The following is a 21,325-nucleotide window of genomic DNA, read 5'->3' as shown; positions in this document are numbered from 1 at the left end:
AGTCATAATGGTTTATAATTATAATTGGTCTTTACTTTCATGCACAAGGAACATGATTGACTGCTTTATCAAATTTTATGAATACAAAATGATTTACGTTTAACGAAACGTTCCATCGTGAACTTAACAGTACATTAATGGAACACGAATTTTTAGCATTTATAACAAAATTGCAATTAAATTTTCAAAAAGAGAACGGAATTTGCTTTAGACTATTGTCTTCACAAAATAAACATTACCATCAACAATTATATTAACAGGAGATGTACGATGTAAAAAAAAACAGCAGCTTATGGCGACATTTTTTATTCATTCATATACCTTCAAATCTATAAGAGCTGACAATCCGTCAAATGAGTAACTATATCAATCCTAAAAAGTTTTATTGTTCCTCAAATTCAGGATAATGACATTTTAAAAATGAAATTTAGCATTGCATTCATTTTTTGAAATCATAGAAAACCGGCAGTTGGGTACGTGAAGATGTTTAAAAACCCGTTTTACTATTGCAAACATACAAGGCATACTGATATTTACTAAGTAGTTGCAATAAAAAAAAAGTAAGTTGGAGAGTAACATTTTCTAGATCTGCTACTAAACATGAACACTCTTTGTTCTCTGACCGTTTTACTGTATTATAGTCAATTAATTTGAATTTATTATACATTGATATTTGTGGAAATATTTGACAACAGCTAGGTCAATACAAGTGTTTTTAATTTTGTATCCGGATTATCAATCATCAATTTTCAATTAAGTTACTTTAGTAACTGTAAAGGCCAGTAAAACCTGAATGATAATTTACGAAAAAGGCTAACATTGAAAAATGTTCATTTAAGTAATATTAAACATTAGATACGAAACAATATCTCAATTTATCGTTATATAGCGATCTTCGTTAATACCTGTTTTATCAACGTGGAATACAGTTGATTACCCTTAACATAGGACAAACCAGAAGCAAAGTTTGGGGGACCAATCCAAAGGAAATACCAATTTAAGATAGATAGCGCCAGAGAGTTAATAGTATTTCTCTCAATGGGTAGTGGCAACAATCTAAATACAAATATAGTCATCCTTGCACTAGTTACCTATCATGTCCAAACCAGATGCGGGGTAACCTCTCAATAGACAAGATTCAAATCACAAAAGTTATCTTATCAATTCAGGTACATAAGCATGGTTCTTTTTTTTCATTTCTTTCAAATGGTAAAACATACACTTTATACGTACAAAATACAAAAAACGTTTGTATGAAAATAACAGTGAAATAGAAAAGTTTGAAAAATCATATAATAGTAGTAGATAATAATGAAACATTAATAACTAATGTAAACTATAAATAGAATGATATACCATCAGTAAAAAATCACCAAAGAATTCTAGCAAAGAATACTAATCACACATTTCAATTAAGTGATTTAAGTTGTCCGTGGGAACCCTTTAATTTTTTAACGCATATAATGTACTTTGCACAATGGTTTTCCTTATGTTTTTTTTTTTTAAAGTAATAATCGATTATGGTGTTTTCTTTTAATGGTTTGGCTATAAATAACGACAGCTGTCTGTAATGGGAAATTCAAGTTATAACATGTTTTGAGGAACATTATTGTCTTGGAATAAATTTGTATGTACATGTAGCTTTGTTATTTTATTCGCAACAGAGACCTTGAAAATGTAATTTTTGTAATGTACGGTTGTATCACATTGTTTAAAGGTTGAATTGAAAAACATTACATTTTGTTTTTATTGAAATTTCTACAAAAGAATTAGAGTTATCGCGTTGTTCTGCTGTTATTTATTACACGCTAAACATTATCTGTGTAAACATTTAATAGTCTTAAACATGGAACAAAATAAAACATCTACGTGGAAAACATTTAATGTATTAGCTGTCGTCAAAATAAACCCATGAGATTATAATGTTATTCGTTTTTCAGAAGTTTGAGTCTTAGGTATAATGTTTTGGTTATTATAATGTGAACTAATAATAGAAGATGTATAGTAACAAATTGATAAATTTATTCAATTGCAATTTGTAGAAAAGTTGAAATTAGCTTTACCAAAGGATAGGTGAAATGGCAATAGATTTTTCCTTCACAAAATATACATTGACATGAATACATTAATAACAAGAGTGTATGCTATAATGCAACAGCAAACCAGTAACACATGGCGACATTTTTGTTGGTAAATATTTTTATATACTTACAACAATGTAAGTGCAGACAATCCGTCAAAGGAGTTTGCGTCTATCTGGGTAATTGAATTGCTAGACAAATACCAGATGATGCCATTTTAAAAATTGAGTTTTACATTACAATGATTTTGTAGAAATCATTTGCATCTGGGAGTTTGGCACAACTGTTTGAAAACTGGTTTAAATGTTGCATCATACATGCATACTTGAGGATAGATGCAATACAAAAAATAGCCATTTTTAAAGTTAAACTTAAAAAATCTAGGTCGGAGTATAACATTTTGAAGATCTGCTCTTAAACCTTAAAACTTTTATTTTCAAACCGTTTAACTGCATTATAGCCGATTAATTTAAATACCAAAAAATATATCTTTTGGAACATATTTCACAACATTGAGGTAAAAATAAGAGTTTGCAGACACTAAATCACATGTCCTATTCAGTAGCCTGTTGTTCAGTGGTTGTCGTTTGTTGGTGCGATTCATACACAGGTAAAATAGCTACGAACGTTTCACGGACGTTATAAAAGACGTCCGTAAAACATCCATATTATTGACGTTATACGGGAAAATAGTACCACATCAGTAAAACGGATCTTCCGCATATTATACGTCCTAAAATATCCATTTACCGGGCGTTTCTCAAACATCCGTTTTACGGATGTAAAAGAACATGTTTTATTTTCATGAAAAAAACATTGTATAATATTTGTATTATACATTTCTTTTATTGTAACACTAAGAAGCTGATACATCAACGTGCAAAATGGTTTGAAAGAAAATATGGTGCTTTTATTTATTATAAAGTTAAAGTTTTTGACATCTAGTCATAAATTAGGGGTATACTGCCCTGCAAATATAGCACGTACTTGTCTTTTAGGTTTTTGTGTAACTGGTTTGCTGTCTCATAGTAAAGGTGCCATGCCTGATGTATCTATGAAGGTCAATACTACAGGTATTTAAGGTACGGGGCCCTAATGTGTAAAAAACTTTTATTTTTTTTTCCATATTTACATTTGTTTATCTTTTCTACTATCCACATGAACCCCAGGCTCTTTTCTTCACTTGGGGTTCGTGTGGATAGTAGAAAAAGTATTGTAAGGGGCATGGTATATGTTTAAACATGTAAATATGGAAAATTATAAGGATTTTTGTTTTACATTGAGGATACAAAAAGGGTCCATGTACCTAATACCTGTAGTCAAAACAAGTAAATGTCATATATATATATATATATATATATATATATATATATATATATATCAAACGATATGCGTAAATCGCATGATCTTCACAAGTGCTTTTCAGACTTTTTTAATATGTGTATATCATATTGTAAATATTGAACAATCAAGAATACGTGTAAAGGGTGCTTAAATCCAGATATATATCTCATGTGTAAGTAAACTAAAAGGCATGGTTCACATACACATAAATTACTACATGTAAAATTTATGTATATGGCCAATATAATTATGCATTACGTATAGAAGATCTATATCGTTGAGACAGCAATCCATTGACAAAAAACCCATTGAGTAACAGATTGGAACAGCATATTATAACTACATATCAATTTTAAATCCAACAATAAAGACGATTCTCAAAATTTAAGATTAGTTTTACAAAAATGTAGTTTACACCACTCTTTTGTGATATTTGGTACCTTCGATCGCTTTGAAATAATTTTATAACACCTATATATCATCTTTTCCTAGCATTAGAAGACATATAACAAGATTTGTGATTTTTTACAAAAAAAAAGTTTGCCAACATTAAATATTATCTTTCTTAAAATTAAAACAAATAAAAGATTATTTTCTTACACCTGGAAACAATCTTGAATAGCATACATAATATAACATTTTTTTTTTAATCCAACCACAACAAGATATTTCCAAAACAAAGTTATGATTTGTAACAGAAATTAAGTTTTTACAGTACTTGTGTAAATGTGGAAAAATCAATTATGGTTTACATTAAGGTCAAAGGCCAAGCTCAGATGAAGCTCATGGTGATATGCGAAACGCCGTCTAGTAGTAATATACTTTCACATCAAATACTACAAACCGTGGTCAAAGATAAAACAGTACTCACCCAGACAAGGTTGTATGAGAACAACCAGATGAATAAGAAACACAACCGAAACATATTGTATGCCCCTCTCTCTCTGTCTAAAGGGAGAAAGAATTACATACATTCAAATACTATGTCAAGCTCAGATGAAGCTCATGGTGATATGCACAACGCCGTCGTGTAGTAATATACATTCAAATCATATACTACAAGCCATGGTCAAAGATAAAACAGTATTCACCCGGACAAGGTTTAATGAAAACAACCAGATGAATAAGCAACAAAACTGAAACAGATTGTATGTCTCTCTACCTCTCTCTCTACAGGGAGAAAGAATTACATGAATTCATATACTATGTATATTTTATATTTTAAATACGCACGTAATACGGATAGAAACCAACGGACGTTATACGGATGGTAACTAGTTGAATCATTACAGATTTACCGTAACAAAAACATAAAACCTAACAAAATTAATGAAAGAAGACAAGTTATTAAATGTACCAGCAAACTATCAGCACATGAATACAAATTTGTATTTGCGGAATCAATACACTTGCAAGCACTTATATATATATAATCAAGAGGCGTCAAACCTTGTCATGGTTTCGTATCTAGCTATACAAACAGCATCAAATAGACAGGAGGCTACTGGAAGTGAGGCAGAGATGATTGAAAACTGGTTAATTTATATGATTAATAATAATTATACATTAATATCGTATTGATTAAAACAAAATGAAAACTATACCAAAGTCTGCTCTAAAACGTACAAAAAAATCGATTTGTTTGACAGATTTAGCGATCTTTAAATAATGAATTTGGACCTCTTTTTTTTATCTAAATGACCATCTTTTATAACAGCTAGGATTAGTGTTGACAAACTTAAAGTGTGATCTACTGATATCAAAGACTGATTCCCTTATTCAATCCTGTCAATAATGAGTGGATAATGTCAAATGGAAATGTGGGCAAGCAATATAAAGTCACCAAAGTACTGTGGTAAAAATATTAATAAAAAATTACAATTCTAAGTTGTTCATTGGAACCCTATATTCTTAGTGCATGTACTGTACTTCATGAACTTTGCACATCAGTTTGTGGGTTAGAAATATTTATTTAAATATTTTTCCTTCCTCATTTAAAAGAAGCCAATAACAACCTTACCGTATTGGTGCTGTAATTTTAATTATATCTTAATAATTTTATAATTGTATACCCAAAAGACGCCCCCAAATACAACCATCGGTACATGTTGATTGCATAACCCAAAGACATTACCAAATACAAAACCATCGGTACATAGTAGTTGTATAACCCAAAGACATGACCTAATACAAAACCATCGGTACATGTTAATTGGATAACCCAAAGACATCACAAAAATAAGAACCATCGGTATATGTTTATTATATAACTCAAAGACATCACCAAATACAAAACCAATTGATCGTGTTGCTACTCTTACACTCAGACATCGCTAAATACAAAACCATCGGTTTATGTTAATTATATAACCCTTAAACATCACCAAAAACAAAACCATCGGTACATGTTAATTGTATAACCCTTAGACATCGCTAAGTACAAAACCATCGGTACATGGTAATTGTATAACCCTAAGACATCATCAAATACAAAACCATCGGTATATGATAATTGTATAACCATAAGACATTTCCAAATACAAAGCCATTAGTACACGTTACTTCACTTACCCTAAGACATCGTTAAATACCAAACCATCAGTCATTTAATTCACTTACTTTAGGATTTAATCGATGGTACAAGTTAAAATGAAATCAAGATATTATGACAAATGGGTTTTTACCGGTTGGAACAATACAAACATTGAAAAAAATAACCGCATCACTCACAAGTAAGACAATCATCTTAATGAAACTGATCTCTGGACATTTTTGTTGAATCATTGAATATGTTAGACCATCGGTTAACACATATCATCCGTTTAGTAAATACGCAAGAGTTACAAGTAAATAATTGTAATTCAACACGTGGTAGTATTCATTCTGACTGACGATACTTGTAACAAAGATTAAAAAACGAAGAGATACCGTATATTGAAAATACATAATTTTATTGAATATGCAGAATCAACCATTTCATAATTTCAAAGCACCCTTTTGTATCTTTATTAATCTAAATTTGAACCAAAGTACATTTACAATGTTTGTGAGTTGTTTTTCGTATAAGTTAATAGCGAAATAAAATCAATATTAAATCAGAATATTTCGACATTTAAATACGATCCCTCTATTTTAAGTCAGAATATGTTTAGATGTTGGTAAAGACAACTCAATAAGATAAAAAAAAAAAAGAAAAAAAAAAGACATCTAGGGGGAAACATAACGGATTAATATGTGTGCTAAAAACGTATTAAGCTCTAATGCTACTTCTGTGAGAAAAAAACTATCAATGATCTGTCATTAATTTTCGAAAAATAATACGATATGACAAAAGACATCTCATGATGAGTTCTCGACTTGGGACAAGCACAACAAATGAGTTTAAGGTATATCAAATATTCATAAACTTCTTCTTTTAATTTCGATAGTAAGATTAACAGGAAGTATTTAAAAGAACTTGAAGTGGGTCAGAATCCTTTTAAACCTTACTAATCGGTGTAGGTGTTGATGTTGTTTGAGTCGAATGCTTTTTTCTATTTTTTCGAAGTATAACAGTCTTATAATAATGACAAAACGAGTATTTATTCTTTATGACTTCAATTTTTACGTTAACTACCTAAAACGTATCGCATTATCGTTGATTAAATTCAATACACAAACATTTATCTTTTTAACCATATTTTACAACAGCTAGCTATAGGTCAATTACAAGTTTTGGTAGACAATAAGAATATCAGACATCAATTTTCAATTCAGTTACTTAAGTTGTTTCTGTGAAGTTCATCAAAACCTTTATGAGTATAAAATAATTAACGAAACAGTTTTCGTTTTGTTTACCAAATGAATAAAAGTTTGAAATGGTTTGCCCTCCTCATGCAGCAGTTACTAACCAACAACTTTGCCAAATTGGTCGCATATTAACAGCTATAGTTGATAAAAAAATAAAAAAAAATATCTTGACGTTTTCGTAATGTATCGATATCTATTCATTCTTTTTTTTTTTTTTATATCAAATTGAAATCGAGTAGATTACCCTTCACAAAGAACAAATTAGAAAAGAGTGACATGAAAATTGGCTTAGCACAATGATTTGGTTGTTCTGAAAATGTTAATTAACAACCGAATATGTATATCGCCTGTCTCTAGGGGTATTATTTCTCTCTAGAATGGTCTCAATTTCAATAGGAATATAGTCACTACTCCCGTTATATACCTTGTCAGGAACCTCTCGATAGACAAAATTCAAATCACTCAGATTATCTTATCACTTCAATTATATAAACTTAAAGTCCTTATTTTTCATGTCTTTAAAACAGTAATCAATATATTTTATATGTACAAAACTTAATTAGAAAAACCATTTGTATGAATTTTGTGAACTGTAAAAAGTGAAATAACAAAAAATACCGAACTCAAAGGAAAAGTCAAATCGGAAAGTCCCTTATGAAATGGCAATATCAAAATCATAAACACATCAAACGAATGGTTGATCAAAACGATAAGTTAAATCATTACAGATTTACCTTAAGAAAAACATAAAACCTGTTAAAATTTGAAAGAAAAAGACAAGTTATTTAATTTATCAGCAAATTATCAACACATGGTGGCAAATATTTGATTGCGGAATCAATTTTCTTGCAAGTATCTACGAGGTGTCAACCTTGTAATATATTCGCATCTAGCAATACAAACAGCATTACATAGATTGAAGGTTACTGGAAGTGAGGCAGAGATGATTTATAACTTGTTAATTTATATTATAATTAGTGATTATACATTAATAGCGTAATTTTATTAGCGCAAAATGAAAACATACTAGGGCCTGCTCTAAAAATAGAAACATTCAATATGTTTGACAAATTTAGCCTTCTTTAAATAATGTGACCATATTTCTTGATAGCTACATTTGTAGGTCGATACCAGTGTTGGCAGACTTTTAAGTATGAGCTACTGACATCAAATATTGATGCTCTTATTCAATCATGTAAATAACGAGTGGCAAAAGGGTACCTTCAGATGGAAAAAAGTTAAAAAAAAAAATTAGGAACCCTATATTCTTATCGCAGGTACTGTACTTTGAACATCAGTTTCTCTGAATATGTCTCTTATATTCTTGTATAGAAGTGATATACATATGAAAACGTGTTAACAATTTCATTTTAGTTTTAAAATACGATTGCTTAAAAGTTCCGTATTCAGAATATGCATAATAAAATAATGCACTGAGAATACGGAACATTTAACTGTTTGGCGATCAAATAATTAAGGAGACATCAAACAAAAAGACGTCTACGGAAAATGCACAATCTTGAAGGATTAAGATATGTCTAAACAATATTTTTTAGCTTTAAATGAATTCTTGTAAAAACATTGAATATTTTAAACAAACCTATCAATGATCTGTCATTAAAATTGAATTCTAACAACTTTCAAAACGATATGACAAAAACAGTTTCGACTTGCGCAAGAAAACTGAATTTTTCGCAGACAGAACAAATCAGCATGATATCTGTAACTTCTGCTTTAAATTTCGAACTTTCGAGGAACTTCAAGTGGGTCAGAAGGCTTTAAAATCTTACTAAACTGTGTCGGTGTTGATAATTTTTTAGTCGATTTCTTATATGTTAATTGTCTTTTTGATTGATGACTTATTCATTATATGCCAGCTATGCTGGCACTTATGGTAGAAGCATCGTTTTGGGACAAAGAACGATAACTCTTGCTAGACGACCCGTCTGAAAAGTTTCGTCACTCTCGTTAAATCTCGTACGATTATTTTTTATTAATGGCTGCCAAAATTCTCGTTCAATCGCGATCTTGTAAAAACAGGCAGAACGGAACAAATTCGATTTTAAATACGACATGAATTTTTATTTGTTTGCAAAAACAAGAATTCAGTAATGTTGGCTACTTGTGTAGCTTATTTAAATTTTATTGTATAACGGAAATTACCGAAGTTATGACAACAACATCCGACGCCATGTTTCGTCTGCTTCAACATTTCATTATCAGTAAGGTCAAAGCAAATGTCCTAAATAATCACAGGTACTTCATTCAAAAGTCGCAAAATCATAGTTAACGATAACATATTTAGCGTAAAAGTTCCGTCCAGCCATGGGAACACAGAAAAAAAACTCTGCAAGCAATATATTTTTACAAATTGACCATGTCGGGCATCCGGGGTAAACTCCGGTGCACTGGTTGACCATTACTCCTTATGTTCATCTGCCACATACCATTATTCCCCACACCAAGGAACAGTGATAATTATACCGTTGAATGTGATCGCGGTTATTCATGTAGTCAATGGCGAATCCAGCATTTTTCATAAAAGGGGGGGGGGCTGACGGGGCGCTCCAGTCATGCTTCAGTTATTTCCTATATAATCATCATTTTTTCCCCCAAGAAAAGGGTCTCCCTCTGGATCCTTTGGTAGTCCACAGACTAATTCAAAACTTAACAAAAGTTAAAACATTCAAATAATTCACAATCTTCTTATTCTGTACTTTCTAAATGGCAAACTCTCAAGACATCTTTTCATTGATTATGTCACACCTTATACAGTCCCAGGAAATGGAAACTGTTTTGTTTTCTCTCTCTAAGTTTAATCATAAAAGGAGACTTGAGTCTGAGTAGTACATTTAGAACTGACTACTGTATATATTGTATGCTTCAATATAAACGTATTTACACTTTTGGTATTTAGCTGTATTTTGCCTCCGAATGACCTTATATCACCTCCAAATAACCTTTTGACGTCAAGCAACAATCACTTTTTAGTTATGACGTCAAATATTTTGAATTATGAAGTCAAAGTTTACGGGAACCTGTGTGATGTTATGTAATGGCGGACAAATTTGCATACAAGTGTAAATACGTCTATTGTCCAAAGATTTTATGGGAATATGGAGTTACTATGATAACCCATGAGAATAAACCATAATGTGTATATAGGGCATGTTACTTGGAAGAATGTGGGCTACATCCTTTAAAATTCAAGCTGCAGCAGTCGCCTGCATATTTTATGCATCAGTTTATCCCTGATCAAAACATTTTCACTCTACCAAGTACATGTACTTTATCACTACGGTATATCACTATCAGGTTCACATTTCAACCTATTTAGCAATACACACTTATGATATAACATCACAGTACAAAAATTGTACTCAGTAACCAAATTGCACCTATTCAACAAAAAATACCTGCAAAAAACTTACAAGTTTTTTTTCACCATGTGCAATTATCTTATTATCATCTCTACTCTGGTACATTAATTAATAAGTGATAGATTTCTCTTAGAAGAAATTTAAAGGTCTGAGTGACTATAAACTATACAGAGAACAATACCTGTTGTATTTGTTCAATGGGACAATAGAACTGCAAAAAGTTTAAATGGACAGGTAACTATCAGGTGAATCTATGGAAAGGTTCAATTGGGTTCCAATAAAATGAGCAAATCAAATGTGTTACCATGAACATCCTTTTCTTCCAAAAATAATAGTTACAGCATGAAATAAAACAAAATCTCTTTTTATATCCCAGTTTAAAGGATTTGAAATTAACCATACATGTAAAGATGTATGGAATTTGGGTACTGGTCTCATTACAGGATCATGGATTGTTTGGATGTTATTTCAAACTAATTTTTCAATGACTCTACATGGACTCAAAATTAAATTGGTATAACTCTATTGTAAACAAGGGAAGTCTACGAAATAAGCACAGAATAAACTTTTGTCTGGTACATAAAAAAAAATTGGTAAAAAAAATTGACAATTTAGGTAAAATTAGGGTATTTTCATGACCAAAAAAAAAAGTACAAACCTAAATGCAATAAAATGCTTTGCCATGCACAGCCTGATACGACCGCAGATGTATATTGAGCATATAAATAACATCAATTTTTTTTTATGTCAGTTGAAATCAAACATATTTTAATTTTGGATCATTTAAACTTCAATATGGACTAATTTGAAAACAGGCACAGGAAGACCCACATATTTCTATTCAGCAGAAGTCTCGAACTACATGTACATATCTCCTTAATTCCATATGATAGTAAGTCCTACTAACTATTGAAAATGTGTACATTTATTTTTTTTCTAGCTCCTCTCGTGTGAAAGCAGAACCTTTTTGGTCACTATTTATGTGTTGCGTCTAAATATTGTAACACTTTATAGTGACTGAACAGGTTAAACAAATACTTCTTAGGAAACAGAAAAAGAAGACAACTTGAAACAGCACAGCCATGCCAGTATATGTATGTATAAAACTCAGATCAGAATAGCATGGACAATGTGTTAGTTTTATGTCCTTGTGAATTTATTGTTAGGAAAGTTATCAATAATTCTGCAGATAATGCAATTTATTCAAGTGTTTTGTACATTGCTGTTTAAATTTTCACACAATCAGTGAAACATTCAAACAAGCTAAACTGAATTTTTATTACTGAAACTTTCAAACATTGACAAATGTTTTATTTACCAAATAACTCATGTGTTTCTGTGAGAGAAAAAAAATCATGTGCAATTTTTGGAATTAAAGGGAAAGAAGATCCTTTTCTCGCTCTGGTGCATGTCAATTGTGAATATATACTTACGGTTACCAAATATATTTTCTTTATCATGATACTCACATCAACATTATCAAGAAGTACATGTACATCATCGGAAAAATGCACAGACTACAGATAAAATGTTTAAAACACCATATTTTGAGTGCATCTCCTGCCAAATCTGTACTAGATGAGTATAATTGATGTAAATAAGGTAATTTTTGGAAGAAAAACCCAAAATAAAAAAATAAAAGTACCCCCAATAATGTACTATAACCCCTAAATCAATTCTTATCTTCCTTTTGAGTTTTGTGTATGAACCTCCTGGTAAAATTTCATGGAAATCCATTTACTTAACTCAAGTTATTGTCTGAAACCAAATGTGTTTTTTTAACATGCTTGTATTTCCCATTTCCATTCTCAATTTTTGTTTGCTATCATATAAGAACTTGAAAAGTAAGCTACATTATGTACATGTAACAAAAAAAATATATGGAAGAAATGACATAAAACTGACTCTGAATTTAATAGTATATGTCAGATATTGATGTAGAACTCACAAACTGAAGATAATCAGAAATACAAAATGTTTTTATTCGAGTCAGATTTTTTTTTACCGAAGCCCGTCAGCGCTATCATTTTAAATTATTTAGTCAAAATTTAACACTAGTATTAAGGTTTATCATAACAAATTGGCAAATTCAGTCGTATTATCACCTAAAAAGTACTGTGTACAGACTGACATGTGCGGTTTGGGAAGTTTTTATGTTTTTAGATATATAAAAGTTAAATTTAATTTGCATATCTGAAAGATAAAATCATTTTTGGCAAAGATCTGGATTCAAAATATTTTTTTGTCCTATGCTTTTTTATTCATCAATTTGGAAATCAGAATATTTTTTTCAAGAAAAATAGCATTTTCCATCTGAACTTATAATTTTATTTTAGACATAAACAAAACGTTATTGTAGCCGTAGCCTTGGACATTAGTTCTGAACATGCATGAAATATTTGCCACTGAACGAACAACCAACAACCAATCAATATCTAGGACATTATAAAGCTGCCTTCCTCATATTATTATTATACAACATCTCTTTATTATGATGTGGATTGATAACAATATTTCAATAAATAAATCATTTCGAAATTACTGTATCCATTACATGCATATGAAAAAGTAAACATAATATATCATCATAATACATATCCTGCTTGTTTGATGAAAGCTCGAAGTAACTGCATGCACGCTCAATTGGGTTGTTTTTCAGCAGATGCAGGGTATCCTCTCAATAAACACAATTCAAAACAATTTATGTTATCTTATCTTATCAATTATATAAATCTGATGTCCCTATTTATCATTTGTTCTACTGGTATGTAACCAAAAGTTATCAACAAACGGAACGAATAGAATACAACTGTCATATCCCTAATCTTAAACAGTCAGTTTCCGAAGAAAACAAAATGTTTTAACCTGTTGCTATAGATAGGTAAACCTCCAACTTCTCCTTATGCAGTAGCTACTAGCGAAAAATTTGTCAAGTTGACGTGTAGAATAATTTTCGCAATATTATGTTTTGTGATATTTTACTAAATGATTTTTTTAGAAGTCATATTGGTTCAAATAGCTTTCTAATCTCATGCAGTAGCTACTAATGAAAACTTTGCCAAAATGGCCACAGTATAGGTATACAACCACTAATACAGTCCCTATCTGTAAGAATGTATAAGAAAGTATTAAAAAAAATTAAAAAAATTAGTTCCTACGCATAGCCGTATCTTAGTCAATAGGTGAAATATTAGGGTAGTTTTGGTATCAAATGAAATCTTGGGGACCTGGGATCACTGTAGAACCCTTGTTGAACGTTTCTTAAGAAGTATATGAAATTTTGATAGAAGGGCACATCTGCCCTGTGGTTCAGATCAGAAGTACCTGATTTTGTACTATCAAACTTAATCAAAGATGTATAACGACATATTATTAAAAGTATCCCTTTCTAAGAATATTGGCCTCAAAATTTGGCATCCCTGCTCAGGTTAACTAAAATTACTATACCCAGATGCAGGGTAACTTCTCAAAGATCAAAATTCAAACCACTTAAATTATTTCATCAATTCCATGTACATTAAATGTTCTAACTTTTCATATATTCTAAAATTTCTACTATGCACTTCATATGTATGAAATAAATTAAAATATACATATACAAAAGACCGTTAATTTTCCAAATTGAATTGTTTTATATTTTTTATGTTTGGGCCTTTGATAGCCGACCATGCGGTATGGGTTTTTCTCACTGTTATAGGCCGTACGATTGCCTATGATTGCCTACATCCACTTCATTTTGAACTTTGGTGGGAAGTTGTCTTATTGGCAATCATACCACATCTTCTAATTTTTATATGAAGGAAAATTGCAAAGGAGAGGCTGAAGATACCAAAGGTTTATCAAACTCTAAGTCAAACAAACTAACTCTGCCATGGCATATACAATACACAATACATAGACAAACAACAGTGTATTAAACACAATATATCAAACTTAAGACTGAGCAACATGAACCTAACATAAAATGGCAGTATAAAGTCACCACTGGATGCTGGCAAAGCATATTTATTCCGAAAAATCCTTTCAGTTATCGTAGTTGTACTTAGGAACCTAATACTTTTTGACGCATACATACAGTGTACGTTGCACAACAATTTCCCGTAGTCTTGTGTCAAATTTTTAAGCTAGTAATACTGTTGAAAAATATTGTTCCTTCTCGTTAAGCGACAAGGTACAACTTTTCCAATTTGGTACCTTTTTAGGGTTACAAATGAACAACGTATTATATACATATTCATGGATCTACAATCTGTCGATACCTGTAACTTGGCATTGCACAAGGTCATGTTTTTTCTCTAGCTGTTTATGATGTCTTTACACTAAATCCATTGGATGTTGGATGTGTACGGATTGATAGTTTAGTCTTAGATGCATTATTTTTTTTATTAGTTGTTAGTGGCTTTGAACTAGCTGTCAGATAACTACGAGTACTCTCAGATCTGTTCATTGTGTCTTTTTGTGTCACGTCTAGTTATATTTTTGTCCATCTGATGAGTTAAGCCTTTTTCAACTGATTTTTATAGTTCGTTCTTATGTTGTACTGTTATTCCACTGTCCGAGGTTAGGGGGAGGGTTGGGATCCCGCTAACATGTTTAACCCCGCCACATTATTTATGTATGTGACTGTCCCAAGTCAGGAGCCTGTATATTCAGTGGTTGTCGTTTGTTTATGTGGTTCATATTTGTTTTTCGTTCATTTTTTTTAACATAAGTAAGGCCGTTAGTTTTCTCGTTTGAATTGTTTTACATTGTCTTATCGGGGTCTTTTATAGCTGACTATGCGGTATGGGCTTTGCTCATTGTTGAAGGCCGTACGGTGACCTATATTTGTTAATGTTTTTGGTCTTTTGTGGATAGTTGTCTCATTGACAATCATACCACATCTTCTTTTTTATAATTTAATTTTTTGTTTATAATACTTCTGATGTCGATAGCAATCAGTATTGTATTGCAATACACAGACATTTGTTGATAGTTTGTTATATTTAGGAATTTTTGGTCCCCAATGCCCTTCTACCTCCTACTCTGCTTGGCCTTTTTTAAACTTTTTTTATTCGATTGTCACTGATGATTACATATAGGAAGATGTGGTGTGAGTGCCTATGAAACAACTCTCCATCCAAATAACAATTAATAAAGGTAAACCATTATAGGTCAATGTACGGCCTTCAACACGGAGCCTTGGCTCACACCGAACAACAAGCTATAAAGGGCCCAACATTATTAGTGTAAAACCATTCAAACGGGAAAACCAACGGTCTAATCTATATAAAAAAAATAATCTTTTTCAGACAAACGCGAGTCAGGCGTAGAAAATTTCGATCTGGTGTCTATGTTGTGTTTACATGAACAGTGATTCGAGTTTATAATTCTAAAAATAGAACAAAATAAACGAAAATTCCAAAGCCTTGGATTTTATCATGAATTACTAACCAACGATAGATAATGTTATTCTTCTTAAGAATGGAAGTGTCTGAATTTGTTACTATTTTAGTCATCTCCGCTCTAGCAAACTAGCTTGTCATCAAACAATACCGGCAACCACAATTAACAAAATTCAGGTGATGTGAAGCTATCTTTTTAATTAAAAATATACTAGATTTTCATTATTTTTTATATAGAAATGACACACCTTAAGCCTAATACCTAATTAAAGTAGACCAAAATGTGTCACAAATCTTTCTGAGTGATAAAAAAAGTTATTAAAAAATAAAATAAGTAGAGGCAGAAGGATATTGTAATAGCATAAATCGTTTCAGAAGACAAGTCAAAGTAACAAAAAGACAGAGGAATCAAACGTTAGACTTTTCATTCCAACAGAACTAACGGAAAATGAGGATCTAGCCGTCAAAATTGTGTACACATACATCATAAGTATATAACTCTGACAAAGAAACAAAAAAGTAGCTGGCAAACGTATCCTGCTATCCATTTATCACCAGTCATGCTAATTCAGATTCAATACATATCTCACTATAGATAAAAGTAAAAAAATCGGTAGAAAAACATATACGACGAATAATCTATTGTATATTCTAGTTTATAAAGATCTAAGATTGCGAAAAACTTGTCGCATGGAAGTTTAGACACAGATATGTCGTGGCAGTCATCTAATTCATGATGTTGAACAAAGAACTTATGAGTGTTGATTTCTGTTAACTGTTAACTATATTCGAGAAGATGCGGTGTAAAGCCTTTGAATGGATATGCATATAAATAGCTGTTCAGTGTCATAATTAAAACACTTTTAGGAAATATACTGCATCAGCACATTTTTTAAATTTAAGAATACAAAATAATTTACGTTGTACGAGAGGGTCCACTGTGAACTTCGCACCAAATTAATGTAACACTAATTTATGACCTTTGTCGAACAGTTGCAATTACCCTTTTCAAAACAATCAAATAATCTGCACTCAATCAATATCTTCACAAAATATAAGTAACATGAAAAAAGCAATAACAGAAAATGTGTGGTAGCATGCAATAATAGCAAGTCAACAACAAATGCTGGCATTTTTTTGTCTTGGAGGATTCAAATAACTTACAAGCCTTGAAGAACAGTCAACTGTTCAAAAGATTTTCCATATAGCCTGGTAATCGTATTGTACTGCAATTCCCTGAAAATGACATTAAATGAAATATTTAATCAGTAAATATATTTTATGAAAATCATGAACAACTAATAATGGGGTGTGTAAAGCTGCTTGAAAACTGGTTTAAGTATTGCATACATACATTTTCCCTCTAAAAATTGAAAACTTTTTATAGCATTTTGAATGATGATTTATAGAAAATATTTTTTTAGAAAGTAATAATGAATTAAAAAGTTTATTTTCCGGACTAGTTAAGCAATACATAACCACAACTTTCCGTAATTGGTTTTGTATTAAATTTATAACTGAAAAAAATCCATTTCAAGACTTTGTCACAGTCAGAATGGAATGTCGTTGTCAGTCGTTCTTCTTAATAACTCTGGTTGAACAATGGTTGTGTAAGTAGCACGGTTTTATATCGCAGGATGGATTTATCAATTTCTAAAATAACCTCTTCAGTTCCATCAAGATTATTATACACAATTTGCTTATAACAAGTTTTGAGTATATATCTCCCAATTTATACGATATTCCAGGGCTTGTATTTCCTATCATGATTTTTGATAGAGGGTTTCTGCTCACAAGAAAGCAATTAAACTAAAAGTTCCAAGTGCTGAAGTTGAAATTATCCCTTCGTAAGTTTTACGGACGCCAACACGAGTTGGTTGACTGTTATGGAATATTCATCTCACAGATGAAAACGGATATGTTCCTAATGTCGTAACTGCAATCCCGTCCCCTTTTCCCGAATGTGTCATACCGAATAAGACAAATTGCCGGGTTTGTACTAGCATGAGCAACATGACGGGTGCCACATGTGGAGCAGGATCTGCTTACCCTTCCGGAACACCTGAGATCACCTCCAGTTTTTGGTTGGGTTCGTGTTGCTCAATCTTGAGTTTTTCATGTTGTGTTTTGTGCACTTTTGTTTATCTGTTCGTATTTCTTTTTGAGCCATGGTGTTGTCAGTTTATTTTCGACTTATGAGTTTAAATGTTCCTCTGGTATCTTTTGCCTCTCTTTTGAGGAACAGCAAAGTCTTGAGATAAATTTGCATATAGCTTTGTAATTTTATTTGCTACAAAGATTTTGAAAATATCTTTTTTTTTTTAATGTACAGCTACAGCTATTTGTTTAAAGGTTCAACATTACATTTTGTTTTTATTGAAATTTATATAGCCGTAAGAGAGTTATCGCGTAGTTTTGTTTTTAGGTAATAAATATTTAACATTATCTTTGTAACCTTCTGATTGAATTGAACATGTGACCAAAACAAAACGTCCACGTAGAAAAATTTAAAAATGCAATTTGTTAGTTGCTTAAAAATAATTCATTACATTATAATGTAAATCCTCTTTTAGAAGTTTTCGTCCAATGTTTTAGTTATTATAATGTGAACTATATGATGTATAGTAAAATATTGATAAAGTTATTCCTCTTCAGTCGTAATTCGATAAAAATGTGTGTTTTATCTACTCCAGTAAACTACCTTGTCAAAAATAAATATATAGAAAAACCTCTTCGTTGAGAAAATTAATAGTAAATTAAATTATCTGTTCAGGTCACTTACAATATTCCTTGATAATATATTTTTACAAATTCTACACCTTATAAGTTTCACAAACTGAAACAAACACAAAACTTAAACATTTAAAAGCAAAATTATGGAGCGTACTTTACAAAACTTAACTTTTTAAATTACCTTTTCAAAGTTATTGAACAAATATCAAGAATTTTATAGAATGTGAGATATAATGCAACAATGAACCAGCAACACAAACTGTCCCCATTTAAATATTGTATTGTATCATAAACGTCTATCAGAACAATTGACATGTTCTTTGTTTACCTTAAAGTACCGTTCTTTATTATCACTAAAAATAAAATAAATAAACCAACCCTACCGTCATACATGTACTAGACGTACATTGAACAACTCAAAAATACTGGGTTTTATAAAGTAAAAGCAGGCCGTGTTAATGATACTGAAATATATTTATGATACAATTGCATAATCACTGTGTAGGTATGCCGTATGCTGAACTGGTTTATGGTCGTATCTTTAATTGAATGTCAGCTCTAAAACGTCAACATCACTTTTTTCAGACCGTTTAAGAAAAAAAAACGGAAAATTTGCGAACCGGTTTTGTTTTCATTTGAAAATCATCTGCCAGATGGTTATATAACATAAAGAAAAAAATAATGAAACAATCAACATCTCCAAATTGACCTCGAAACTGAAAAAAAGAAGATAGTGAGGCATAAACACTTCCTGTCTTGCGCACAGTTATTTATTTTCAAATCTTACCGGGCCAGGTTATACATTTTCAAAATTCTCCTGTAACCCCCCCCCCCTTCCCCCCTGATAAAGGAAAGGGAATAGTTTTGTTTACATTTTCTACATAAGGAAATGACCGTGCCAAATCAGGAATATGACAGATGTTTTCCATTCGGTTTAAGTGTTTCAGCTTTTGATTTTGCCATTTGATAAGGGACTTTCCGATTTGAATTTTTTGGAGCTCGGTATTTTTGTTTTTGTTTTTTTACTTTTTAGTCATTAAGAAAAGCAGGTGAAGACATTTTCAACCTGTTGCAGACTTAGAATAAATTACCTACTTATCAAAATCTAATCAAATCTCGTTCTATCAAATAATTTTTAAAAAAATTGCTCATAAAGAATGCGTGTGTTGCATTCCGGTGTGTTTACAAAAACACATTAAGTTAAAGTGCATACATGGAAAATATTTGAAAGACACAAAACTCCAAAAGTTATCCAGTCTCCCCAATCCGACGGGCCCTTGCTAACGCGACTGGTTTTGATCTAATAAACGCGCTCTTTCCGCGAGGTCAGAACCGTGCTGATTGACCACATATGTTTTTAACATGTGAAGTTGAATGGATTTGTTTTATGTGGCTTACCATGGTTCAGTGGTCAGTATGGACACTATGTTTTACGATCTTTCTGTGAATTGTATGCAATCAATTAGAAATTTTGTCAATGGCGATCGACTATGAATGAAGTAATTATAACAATATTCCTCACAAAATTGCAAAATAGAAGTTCAAAACGCATAAGTCGAAGCAAAACTGACCAAAACATGTACAAATATAAACGCTTGAGCTATATGACCCTCCACTTTAACCCTGAAGGAGTAAAGAAAACAATGTTGAACGGGAATTCATCAACAAAACATTTCCAACATCTGACACCCATCATGTAACTTTTCAAAATCACGGATAAGTCACATCCATCAATAAATCGCCAGATACAAAACGATGGGTATAAGTAAAACTTTCACTCCTTAGGATAACAACAGATACAAAATCATCGGTACATATTATTATCTGTGTCAACCGTAAGACATCACCAAATATAAAACCATCGGAACTTGTTATTATCTTTATCAACCCTAACACCTAAGACATCACCAAATACAAAACCATCGGAACTTGTTATTATCTTTATCAACCCTAAGACATCACCAAATACAAAACCATCGGTACATGTAAATTGTATAACCCAAAAAACATCACAAAATACAAAACCATCGGTGCATGTTAATTGTATAGCCCAGAGGACATAACCAAATAAAAAACCATCGGTACATGTTACTTCTCTTACCCTAAGACATAAAACCAAATAAAAACCATCGGTTCATTATACTTTTATAACTCTAAGACATCAACAAATACAACATCATCGGTACATGTTACTTCTCTTACCATAAGACATCACCAAATACAAAACCATCGGTACATGTTGAGTATATAGCCAACATACATTACATATACAAAACCATCGGTACATGTTAATTGTATAACCCTAAGACATCACCAAATACAAAACCATTGGTACATGTTAATTGTATAATCCAACGACATCACCAAGTACAAAGCCATCATTATATGTTAGGAGTATAACCCAAAAACCTCACCAAATACAAAACCATTGGAACATGTTAATTGTATAACCCAAAAAAATCACCATATACAAAACCATCGGTACATGTTAATTGTATAACCCTAAGACATCGTCAAATACAAAACCATCAAGACATGTTAATTGTACAACCCAAAGACATCATCAAATACAAAACAATCGATATATGTTAAGTGTATAAACCAGAGACCTCAT

The 21,325-nt window shown here is 31.4% G+C and overlaps 1 protein-coding gene and 1 long non-coding RNA gene across 2 annotated transcripts in view; one reads left to right on the top strand and one right to left on the bottom strand.

Annotated features, from left to right (window-relative positions):
• The window catches only part of LOC134686800 (tyrosine--tRNA ligase, cytoplasmic-like), a 338,438-nt gene that overhangs the window by 204,737 nt on the left and 112,376 nt on the right, over nt 1-21,325 (top strand). The gene's annotated exons all lie outside the window — the stretch shown is intronic.
• Nucleotides 17,141-21,325, bottom strand: part of LOC134686680 (uncharacterized) — a 49,442-nt gene continuing 45,257 nt past the window's right edge. Inside the window, exon 4 of the long non-coding RNA XR_010101634.1 lies at nt 17,141-17,214. This is a non-coding gene — a long non-coding RNA (uncharacterized LOC134686680). The remainder of the gene's footprint in view (nt 17,215-21,325) is intronic.

This window comes from Mytilus trossulus, chromosome 10 (genome assembly GCF_036588685.1).
Source record: "Mytilus trossulus isolate FHL-02 chromosome 10, PNRI_Mtr1.1.1.hap1, whole genome shotgun sequence".
NCBI classification, from domain to species: domain Eukaryota; kingdom Metazoa; phylum Mollusca; class Bivalvia; order Mytilida; family Mytilidae; genus Mytilus; species Mytilus trossulus.
The sequence above is the reverse complement of the archived record's forward strand: the minus strand, read 5'-3'. Positions and strand labels throughout refer to the sequence as shown.